Genomic DNA, 12505 nt, shown 5'->3' on the forward strand with positions numbered 1-12505 from the left:
CAAACATTATAAATCATCCTTTTCAGCTTATGTACATTATTTTATTTAATATTCATAACTACTAAGTAGACTCCAGACAAATATTTATTTATTTAACAAAATATGCACTGGAAACTTCTGATGTGCAAGGAGAAGGGACAGTGATAAAAAAGACGAACAATTTGGGATGCTCTATGGAAAATGGCTTATAGGGAGCGAGAGGAGCTATGAGAAGAATAGTTGGAATACTGTGTCGTATACACAGGTATGGCGTGATTGTGGCGTGGACTAGAGTGATGTTGGCAGTGGTTGTGGAGTAAGAGAGAAAAGGTAGATCTGAGAGTTATTTAGGGTACACAATCAACAGTCTATGCTGATGAACTGGATTTGGGGTTGGGCAGAACATAATTTCAAAGTGGAAGCTGTTAAGGAACTCGTAGGTTTCTGTATGTATTAACTGGATGAATGAAAATGCTGTTCATAAAACCAGGAAACAATGGAAGAGAATATTTAGGGGTAGTACATCATGAGTTTGGTTTTTAGACAGACTGAGTTTGAGGTTTGCCTGAATTGTCCCAGGGGAGATCACAGATAGGCAGTTAGATACACAGATCTGGGTTTGAGAGGAGAGGCCTGTGCTGGAAACCCAAACGTGGGAATTGTCCATGTGTGGCTGTTAACACCATGAAAATAACTGTGGTCATCTGGCTATAAGCTGTAGAAGGGAGTTCCCAGGAACTGCTTCCAGAAGGAGAAACAATCAAATAAGACTGAGAAGATATGACCATAGAGCTAGAAGGCATCAGAGGAGACTGCAATAAAACAGGAGCTCTGAATATAAATAAGAAATGAAAATGTGGCTAATCATATTGAGAAGTTTAATAGTTATGAACATGAACCTAAAAGCTGTTTTCTTGTGACATAAATTTCAGAAAACTAGGAGGGACCTGTGAGAGTGGGGTGGCAGGAGTAACCATGTTCCAGGCATGATTTTATCTAATCCTCACAGCAGCTCTTACGGATGAGGAAACTAAAGTTCGGAGAAGTGAGACAGGATGACCTGCCCAAGCTCACCCAATTCTGAGAGGCAGCAGTGCTACAATGAGTTCTAGCGCCCAATGTCAAAGACAGCTGATTTGAGTTTTACTGTTAACCATTTTAAAATGGAAGATGGAATGCTTCTAAAAGGGAAAGTGGAATAAATTTGCTTGCAAGTTACTTTTGAAAGAGTCAGAACAAAGACAAAAGCATAGTATTTACTTAAAGTATTTGATACTTTAAGGGGCCCTGTTTCACTGCGTCAGGACAGGAGCACAGTGAAAAGGGTTAATGTGAAAGCACCTGCACCCTAACCCATCCTCGCCCTGTCTGTACTCCGCCGAGCAATCACTGCAAACCATTCAGCTGTGTGTTTGCTCTGGGTTATGTTGAATTTCTTTCTGTATTTCTAAATAATACACTTATTTTACTGTTTCTGAATTATTAATTTTTGGATGCTGTGTTCTTCCTGTTAGGATAGATACCACCCAATGTATACATGCCCACTCCCCCTTTCTTCCTAGCCAATATATTTACATCATCATCTCAGTTATAGAAAATTATGCTATGCACTAATGTAACTTCATAAAAATTGTTTGAGACAGATGTATTGTTTATTTTGGTCTTGAGTTCGTGATTACTTCATTTTAACTTGCATGCCTCGCTATAAGCCAAAATGCTCAAATTTGTCAGCAAAGGCCTTCTATTTCCCAGCATTTTCATGTCTCATTACGTTTTTATTCTCCCTCCATTTGCTTTTTGGCTTCCCCTGAAAGTGTGCCCTTCTCTTTGGCTCTCACCTCATCCTTTTTCAAATGAAATCTGTTACCAGAGAATGAAAAGCAATCAGATACTGACTGGTCCCAGGTCGTTGACATTTGGAGGGATGGCTCCCTCAACTGTGAACGGTAAGGACTTGCTCCCCACAGAAAGCAGGTGAATGAAGGACAGAGGGATGCTATTCACCCTGAAATCAGCCTGAGAGGTCCCCTTGAGTCCCTGGGGATGCTGGAGCACTGTCTCATCAGTTTCACAAGCATTGCCAAGTCGATTTTAGACAATAACCTAACAGTCCACAAGGACCCTCCCTCCACAAGACTGGGGCCATGGTCATTCTTAGTTACGGAAACATTCAAGTGAAGGCTGACTTCAAAGCAATCTATAACTCTACATTATTAATCTCGCATGAAACAAAATTATTCCTTATAATGTAATTTATGTTCAGTAGGTTGTTTTTCCAAGTTGTTAAAGCACATTTTTTAATATTTTATAAGCAATTGTTGTCATTCTGTCAGAAGTAAAATAACATCAGGGAATTTTACATTGATTTTTAGGAAAGTAATTAAGCAGTAAGTTGTAGAGTGAGGCAAACCACTTTACAGTCACTATTCACTTATTTTGGCAAAAACTGTTGTTGTTTTAGAAAAATTAAGCAACCCTAAATACATGCAATTGAAAACTAGGTACTCTTAAATATTAATTGGGCTGTTCAACCTAATTGCCACTATTTACAATATAATCTGAGCTAGATTTTACAGAGGACCATATTATCTTGATCTAAAGAAAGTGACAGCCCCTGGTGAAGGAAGCTCATAGATAACAAAGCAGTAAGTGACAAAGGTCTGTTTTTCAAAATTATTTTTATAAAGTTGAATTGCATTTAATTATTTTTATTCTTGTTCGAGTACAGTTATCTCCATTTTCCCCCTGCACTCCCCCAACCTGCCTCACCCACCCCCACCTCCCACCCTCAATCCTTGGCCCCTTTGGCTTTATATATGGTCCCTGTGTCCTTTATATATGTTCTTTGACAACCCTTCCCCTATTTCTGACCATTATCCCCTCTCTTCTCCCCTTCAGTTACTGTCAGTTTGTTCTTTATTTCCATTTCTCTGGTTATACTTTGCTCACTTGTTTGTTTTGTGGATTAGGTTCTACTTATAGGTGAGATCATATGGTATTTGCCTTTCACTGCCTGGCTTTTCTCACTTAGCATAATGTTCTCCAGTTCCACCCATGCTCTTACAAAGAGTAGGAGCTCCTTCTTTCTTTCTGCTGTGTAGTATTCCATTGTATAAACGTACCACAGTTTTTTGACCCACTCATTTACTGATGGGCACTTAGCAGATAAAGTTCTTTTAAACTATGAGATCTCTGTTGGTCAGATTTCACCAGACAAAATTTCTCTGGCCCACCCATCAGCTAGGCCTGTTATTCTAGAAGCGAGGTCCTCAAAGCAGCAACATTACACTCAGTTAAGGTTTGTTAAGAATGCAAATTCTTAGGTCCCACTCCAGATCTACTAATTTAGAGACTCTGTGAATGAGGTCTAAACCAGTAGTAGTGTGCCTCAGAATCACCTGGGCACGTAATGTTGGGATCAACCAGAATTCACCTGTTCCCAGGTGATGCGGACGCTGCCAGTCAGGGGATTGCACTTGAGAACTAATGACCTGGGAAAATAAATTATGTGAGTTAAGTGGGTTACTAAATGCAATGTGACTATGTCCTGATTTTGCGTGGGGAAATTTATCTGATTTCCTTTAGGTGTATACACATGTGGGGGAGAGAAAAGGAGAGTCAATCCCTGAACACATTTATTGACACCATTGTATGGCAGGCACTGAAACCAAGAAAAGCCACCATTCGTGTTGCCTGTCTCTACCAGACCCAATAAGCAGAGACAGGGATTGAATTTGTAACGGAAGTTTTATTCAGATAGCTGACAATCTGAGAAGATGGCAGGTTATGTACCCTAACAGACCATCTTATACTTCCTTTCAAGCCAGGCTTTTTACAAGAAGGAAGAAGTATAGGTAAGGGATTTGGAATTCAGGAAAGACGTTAATCAGATAAAAGCCACAGTCCTGCAATTTCCCTAACGTCCTTTCATGCTTTGACAGGTGATTTTCTATCTGGGTCCTGTGTCCTGTGTCCTGTGTCCTGGGTGATTTTCTTTATCTGTGTTCTGAGCGGCAGGATGTCTCTTCCTGGAACACAATGGCTCAGTTACCATCTTGACTGCTTATGGTCTCTTCTGGAGCACAAAGGTTGACTTGCTTGTGGTCTCCTGGAGTCAGAGTGGGACGTACCTTCATTTCTGAAACAGTCGTGTTTTACGTGCATTAACTACTAAGCTTATTAACTATTACCTAAAACTAAAATTTTCTAACTCTTGAGTTCCCCCATCAGGATGAGACAGATGAGGAATATACCCCTAAAGTTTACACACCAGCAGGGGAAAACAACAATAAATCATAAAAAATAAAACAACAAATCTTAGTTGCAGTTGTTTTACATGCTTTAAAATGCTAAAAAAAATAGTAGTGCTGTGTTATATAGCATCTAAGTGGGGAACCTGATGATCTGAAGAAATCAGAAAGTGATTTTCAGCTGGCACTCTGCAGGATGAGGTACTAGTTTTTCACTGCAGCTGTAACAAGTCACACAAATGTGGTGGGTTAAACAACATAAATGTTTTCCTACAGTCCTGTAGGACAGAATCCTGATGCGGAGCTCACTGAATGAAATCAAGGCATTGGCAGAGCCTCACAGTCCCCAAGCATCATAGAGGAAGGGGACTGCTACTCTTTCTGACTCTCCTCTATCATCTCCCTCTTCTGTTTTTAAGGAACCTCTGATTACATTGGGCCCAACTGGATAAGGCAAGCTAACAAAGGTCAGCTGATTAGCAACTGTGATTGTATCTGCAACTAAACCCTCAGCATGGGTGCACCCACAGGTTCTGTAGATCAAGACACTGACATTATTAATGAATAGCATTCTGTTTACTACAAATGATAGACAAGTAGCATAGTTAAAATTAAGGAAAGAAATTCTATAAATAGGTATGGTTTCATAAAAAACATATATGAAGACCCAGGAAATGACAGGAGCATAATATTTTAAATGATGAACATTTATAAGGTATATACATTTCTACTCACTATGTTGTCCACCTGAAACTAATATAATATTGTACCTCAGCTGTGACTGAAGGATAAATTATTTTTTTAAGCTGAAAAATTTTCAGCGTGACCTGAATAAGAAAGTGAGGGAGAATGTGAGAGAAGTCGAGAATGATGATTAGAAGATAGGATATTCAGAAGAATAAATTTTCAAGCTAATTAAGACTATAATTTTGGCAGAAGAGATAAACAAAAACAGTGAAAGATCACCAGAAATATGCTAAAATCACATTAAAGCAAATATACCCCAAAACTTTATCCACACAGTATGCACATATCTAACCCTCAGCTTTAAAGTGAATATTTTGCCTTCTAATAATGGTTCATGTATTTCTGGGAGTGCTTACAGTTACTCAGGTTTCCTAGATTTCTGCCAGAAATATCAATAGAAGAAAGGTCATTAGTCTTGAAATCTATGTAACAGAGAGAGCTTTTGGTAGAAGAAAGTTTCCACATTGTCTTTCTTATTCAGGCAAAGTCTTTTTTTTTTTACTGGAGATGTGTAATTTAATGATATTTAAGGCATATAATTTGTTTAAATCCATATGTCTTTGCTATTACTGAATAAATATGACTGCCCTTTCTATAAAAATCAGTCTCAAAAATAAAGATTTTATGAACACTATATAAAATAATTTTAAAGTATTAAAAAGTGATTTCACTTTTACAAAAAAGCATTTCTATTACATTTTACTTTTTCTTAATATTCTCCACCTACATTTATGTCTGTCATGCCCTTTACATGAATGCATAGCAGTTTCAAATAAAATAAAATTTAGTTTTTGTTTAGCTGGAAAAGAATTATTCATTTTTATTTTCTCACTTGATTCATTTGAATTTGCTGATTCTACTAGTGACATGCAAAAAAAATCTTGCTTAACTTTTTCTAAAGATGGTTGAGTTCTGATTATGTTTTAGGGGCAGGTTGGTGGTATGCACTCCAGAAGGCAAACTGAAGGAGACAGCCACAGACCGTAGATCCCTGGCAGTCTCTGAGCAGGCTGCCTGAGGTCACGTGGCATCAATATCTGACATCACCAGAGGCAGATCCAGAAAGAAAAAACAGTGGTGAATACTAGAGGCTACCGAGATGAAATCCATGGCGGTCTTCTCTGTGATTTGCAGCATTTTAATTTCTGCATAGCTTTTTAACAATCATTTCTTAGCCATCAAGTTAGTGCATATTAAGTCACTAGATTTTATACTATAGCTTATTTATGTCCTTTCTTAGAATAGTCTTAATCTCTTTACACCCTTATTAACACGTGTTCATTCACTGTTGATAGTGGGATTGTGGGTGAGGGGGGAGTCATTTTTGCGGATTTAGGTTTGTGCTTTGGACTTTGTGGTTTTGTTCTGGCAGCACCTGCACAACAGCATATAAGATATGTTGGGTGGAGTGACCCTCAGTCAACCAGCTGGAGGGAAGGACCCACCAAAGAATGACCCAACAATAATCAAAACCCAATTACAATCAAAACCCAGAGAGCCAACATCAATGGCATAAAGGGCATCCCAAGAGCATCAAGTTCAGGAGATCAAGGAGACGGCACCACTGAATCTCACAGGTCTCCTACCATAGAAGTTCATACCACAAAGTCAGGGAGTCAAAACAGATCAACTTAAGCAGAAAAAAACAAGAAGAGTCTCACAGATAATGGGAAGACAAAGAAACAACCCCCAATCAAAAGGAAAGGAGGTGTCCTCAGAAAGAGTCCTAAATGAAATAGATGCAAGTCAAATATTGACTTGATATTGAGTCAGATATCAGATATTGAGTTCAAAACAATGGTTATACAGAAGCTCAGTGAGCTCACAGAGAATTACCAGAAGCTATAGGAAAACTACAATGAACTCACTGCAAACTATATTAGTATGAAAAAGGACATAGACACTATCAACAAGAGCCAAGAGGAAATGAGAAAAATGATTACTGAATTGAAGAACACAGTAGAAAGAATCAAAAGCAGGCTAGATGAGGCAGATGATTGAATCAGTGAGCTGGACAACAAGGTAGAAAAAACTCCCAAAAAGTGTAGGAAAAGGAAAAGAGACTCAGGAAGAATGAAGAGGCATTGACGAAAATGCAGGACAACATGAAACGTAATAATATCCATATAATAGGGATACCAGAAGGAGAAGAAGAGGAGCAAGGGATAGAAAACCTGTCTGAAAAAGGAATGATGGAAAACTTATTTAATTTGATGAGAGAAATGCTACACAAGTCCAGGAAACCTAGAGAGTACCAATCAAGAGGAACCCAAAGAGGCCCACTCCAAGACACATTATAATTAAAATGGCAATATTCAAAGACAAAGAGAGAATCTTAAAGGCAGCAAGGGAGAAATAGGAAGTAACATACAAGGGAGCCCTAATAAAGCTAGCAGCTGACTTCTCAGTGGAAACACTCCAGGCCAGAAGGGAATGGCAAGAAATACTCCGAGTAATGAAAAGCAAAGGCCTGCAACTAAGACTACTCTATCCAGCAAGGCTCTCAATTAAAATGGAAGTTGAAATAAAGTTTCCCATATAAAAGAAGTCTAAAAGAATATACCTCCTCCAAACCGCTCTGCAAGAGATTCTAAAGGGTCTTTTTTAAGAAGAGGAAGAAAAAGAGTGAGAGAGAGAGGAACAAGTATGGAGGAAGTAAAATGGCAATGAATAAGTACCTATCAATAATAACCTTAAATGTAAATGGTTAAATGCTCCAAACAAAAGACATAGGGTAGCTGAATGGATAAGAAAAGAAGACCCACACATATGCTGCCTACAAGAGACCCACCTCAGAACAAAACACCACACAGACTGCAAATAAAGGGTTGGAAAAAAATATTCCAAGCAAACAGAAAGAAAAAATAAGCTGGGGTAGCGATACTTATACTAAAATAGACTTCAAAAGACAAAATAGATTTCAAAACAAAGGCCATGAAAAGAGACCCAGAAGGACACTCCATAATATTCCAGGGAAGAATCCCTCAAGAAGACAGAAACAATATAAGCATACATGCACCCAACATAGGCAAACTTGTTTTTATCTATTTGACAGGATAATTATTCTTAAAGGATAATTTATCATTGTCAGCAAACATTCCTTGGAAACTCCAATATAGGAATATTTTCCTTCTGTTAGATAAAATGTCCTGATCATACCCAGGCAGCTCCTGAGCACCTAAGTACTCCATTCCACTCTTGGGAACACCCTAGAAGACACTGCCACACTACATCTGAGTCCAGTTCTCTGTTCTAGAACAGAAGCTCTGAGGCAGCCTGATGGTCCTGCCATTACCTGCAACGTTATCCAAGTAGGTCTATGTTCCATGTCCAATTTTGGAAGAAAAAGATGATCGTGGCTTTTAACAAAGAATTATCTAATTTTAAAAACCGTAAGATTCTTAGGGCTGTGAAACTATTCATATGATACTGTAGTGGTAGACACACATCATTACACGTTTGTCTAAACCCACAGAATGTGCAATGCCAAGACTGAACACTAACATAAATTATAGGCTTTGGGTGACAATGATGTGTTGCTGTAGGTTCAGAGGTACAAATATGAAAGCAAAAATGCCATCATGACTGATAATCACTGTTCATGTTTTGATAAAATCCAGATTCTTTTCCATGTCTTTATAAACACACATGTGCACACACAATGCATGTATATATAATTAATGTATAATTTGCATGTAATTTTTCATAAATAATACTCAAAATACACTATAAACATAATGTTATGATACTAGCACAATTTACACAATGGCTAATCTCACTGATGTTATTTTTCTTTTGGAATTTTTTATAATTATGAAATGAACATTATGGTGCTTACAATCTTTCACATTCATTTTCTACTTGGGAAAGTGTCAATGTATTTGTTTTGCCTGAAAAGTATCAATATATAATCATTTGAAATTCTGATACATATTGCCAAACTGTCCTACAGGTTTTATTGGTTTACATTTCAATCAAGAGTACACTTCTCTCATCAGTCACCCCGAGACAATTCCATTAAAAAATATTTTTTGATAATTGCTTAGGCTTTTATCAGACCCCAGTGTTAATATGTGACATCAACATCAATTGTTTGAACATCAGCAATTAGTTTGAAATTATTGCTAACTTAATAATCCCTTCTTTAAATAACTACCTTTATCCTAATACTTGTTGAAATATTTCTCTTTTAACTTTTGAATTTTAACCTTATTTCACATTATAATAATTTCTATATTTTGGCAATATATATTTTCAGTTTAACATGCATTATCTAGTGCAGCCTAAATTATTGTAAACTAGACCCCTGAATTTATAATGGCTCAATTTAATGAAGTGGCTTTGGAGCTCAGATGCCTTTGATCTTATGACACTACTGTCTTGTTCCTGCCTTATTGTCACATATATCCAGGTGGGAAGACAGCATGGAGGAAGCATACTTGCCTTTTATGAGGTCTGTTCAGAAAGTATTTAGCCACATAGTATGAAAAATAGAGACATTTATTGAAGAAGATACAAGGTACAAGAAACATTGTACACAGGATAATGACCCCTCGGTCCCCATCAAAGTAGGCACCTTGGAACCTCACTCAGTTCTCCCAATCACCATCAGGCCCTGTCTTATTTTTGAGACAGATGTGAAATCAATGGTCTGAAATCTCTTCCCTTTCAAACAGGATTTTAGTTTTGGGGAAAGCCAGGAGTTTCAGGGTGCCAAATCTAGGCTGCAGTGGGGCTGAGTCACTTGTGTGATTTGATGTTTCACAAAAACACCCTGCAGAAGACGTAATGCATGAGCTGATGTGTTGTCAGTGTTGAAGCTGCCAGTTGCCAGTTGCCCATAATTGCAGCCTTCTGAACCATCCAACAGTTTCCACAGAGGGATATTCAGGCTTAATGCAAAATTGGATGCAGATTTGTTGCTCTACTCGAGGGGTGTCAAACTCAGTTTCACCGGGGGCTACATTGGCCTCAAGGTTGCCTTCAAAGGACCAAATGTAATTTTAGGACTGTATAAATGTAACTACTCCTTAACAGTTAAGTGAGAGCTTGGCGCTACCGACAGGTAGAAACAAGGTACCAGGCCAGATAAAACTAGGTGGGGGGGCCTGATGTAGCCCAAGGACCTTGTGTTTGCCACCTGTGCTCTACTCACTCATTTTGAATGCGATAACCACATAGTACACGTGTTCACTCAACTGCATCTACCACTCCTACTGACTAGTGAAATTGTCACTGCTCACCCATGCACATTCCAGTCCACTCTCCCTGGCTACCAGGTTACATGGATGTTGTACAAACCATTCTCACAACAATGGTGGACTTTTTCTGGACAGACCTTCATATAATCCTTGGCCCAGAAGTTAGCATGCACCACTTTCACTCATATTTCATTGGCTACACCTGGGGTCATAGGTGATGGGGAAATTTAGTCCCTGGCCGGACTATTACTTGCTATCTAAAAGTGGATCCTACAGAAAGGATGAGGAAAGTCTAGCAGACAGATATATTTTCTGATATAACTTGTTTGAGATATTTTGGCAAGCAGAGGTTTTCAAGTTTTATTCTTTTTCTTTGCAAACTGTTTTTTGACCACTGCCAAGGGACATGGAAGCTAAACAGAACATGGTAGCCTAGAACTTCTGTCCCATTGGTCCAGGGAGACAGAAATTGGAGTTCAGAGCCTCCAACACAACCAGGGCTTAAAGGATCAAGTTTCCAGAATAAAGGGACCTGCAGAGAAGTGAGCCCAACCTTCTGTATAATATCTGTCCTCAATGCATTTGCTGACCCCCACCCTGTTAAAGTGTGATGAGTGCCTCTGAGGAACCGTCCTGGAAGCAGTTCCAAAAGGCTAAACCTTAAAGCAGAAAGCACAGTGATGAGATGGGACCAGGGAGAACTTGTAGCTCCCCAAGGAGAAATGGCCCAAGCACAGGAGGAAAGAGAGCCTGCAGGACTGTGTTCTAGGACTAAGGAAGGACAGATACAATGGTTCGACTGAGTACAACTGCCTACCAAAATAAAATTAAATTTCTTGGGAGAGAAAAGCTGGCAATTCCACTGAAAAGCTCTCTGTATCTCTTTATGTCTAGAGTGATAAACTAGTTTCAGTAACCCCCAAACAATTCAATATTTCTCTTTTCTGCCTTCATTTTTTGGTCTTCCTTGGAACACTGAATGCTGGCTTACTGCCTTGGGTTAATAGGTTGCTTTTAATTAATCAATTTTCCCCGCAGATGTGAGTAGCTTGTACCATGGTGACTTAAGCAGTCTCTGTGGCATGTTATAAAAATGTCTTCTTTCTCTTTCTCCCCTCCCCTCCCCTCCCCTCCCCTCTCTTCTCTCTTGGCCATGGAGATCTAACAACTCTGGAAAAGGTGGTGGTTCGTGTTTCATTTGGCTTTGGTTAGGCATTGGCATTTTTACACATGAAAAATTCTTTATTGTCATTTAAAAACAAATTGTAGACCATGCAATTGGTTTAGGTATTTAATATGAAAATGCAGTCATACTCCTTTATTTAATGCAGCTGTACAACTGGCAACAAAAGTACATTCTACTTTTCAGCTCTGCATGCGTCATACTTGCTCTCTTGCATTAACACTCAATGTACTCGTTTCCTCGTGTGAAATCACATTATTAACTTTTAAAACCATATTGTTGTTATTCTCTGTAAATATCTTCTACTTAAATGTTTTGGGAAAACCCTAAGGTGGGGGAAACCATAGAAGCTAAAAAATAAGAAGGAAATAATGTGATGAATATCACATTATATCGTGTGTGCGAGTCTACAGGAGGAAATCAAAGTTTAACACTTGTGCTTCTAAAAAATAAGAAGGAAATAATCCTGCCTTGTAGAAGGTGTTTTTGAGGGGAAAATTAATTTCTAATTATATTTTAGTAAATATACTTTATTTCTCAAACAAAATGGGTTTTTAAAAAATATGATGGGGGATTCTGGAAGTGAAGGGTATAGCAAAAAGAGCAGAAGAGCGTTTCCAGCTTTCCACTGCCGTTCTGTTGTTCAACATTTTAGCTTTGTGCAGCACATTATAGTTAAATCGTGTGTGTACATGCAATGTGTATACGGAAAAGTAAGGGTCCAATTTAAAATTTGGGCTCACTAGTGGCATCAAAATTCCTTGATCTGAAATGGGAACTACCCTCATGCACACATAAATCAGAGCACCCAGGCACGTCATATACAGCTTAACATAGCCAGGCATTTATATAAACAATAATATGGGTCTATGCAAGTAGGCTAAATTTTGTGGGGACTGTGGGGAGAAGATAACTACTTCTGTTCCATAGTTTTGCCTTAAGGATATCCATAAAGGTGTTTGCGCATGTGTATGTGTAGTGATTTGGAATATTTTATAATTAGTTCCCAAAAGAACGGTTAGAGTCACCATAAGGCTGAAAAAACAAATACATTTTTAAGCTCTGGATGTCTGTTATATTTAGATTTTAAAAGTTTAAACATAGTTTCCCAATTTCACTCCATTCTTTTATAACAAAACAAGTTC

This window comes from Sturnira hondurensis, unplaced genomic scaffold (genome assembly GCF_014824575.4).
Source record: "Sturnira hondurensis isolate 20B ecotype Veracruz unplaced genomic scaffold, ASM1482457v3 Scaffold0005252, whole genome shotgun sequence".
Taxonomy (NCBI): Eukaryota; Metazoa; Chordata; class Mammalia; order Chiroptera; family Phyllostomidae; genus Sturnira; species Sturnira hondurensis.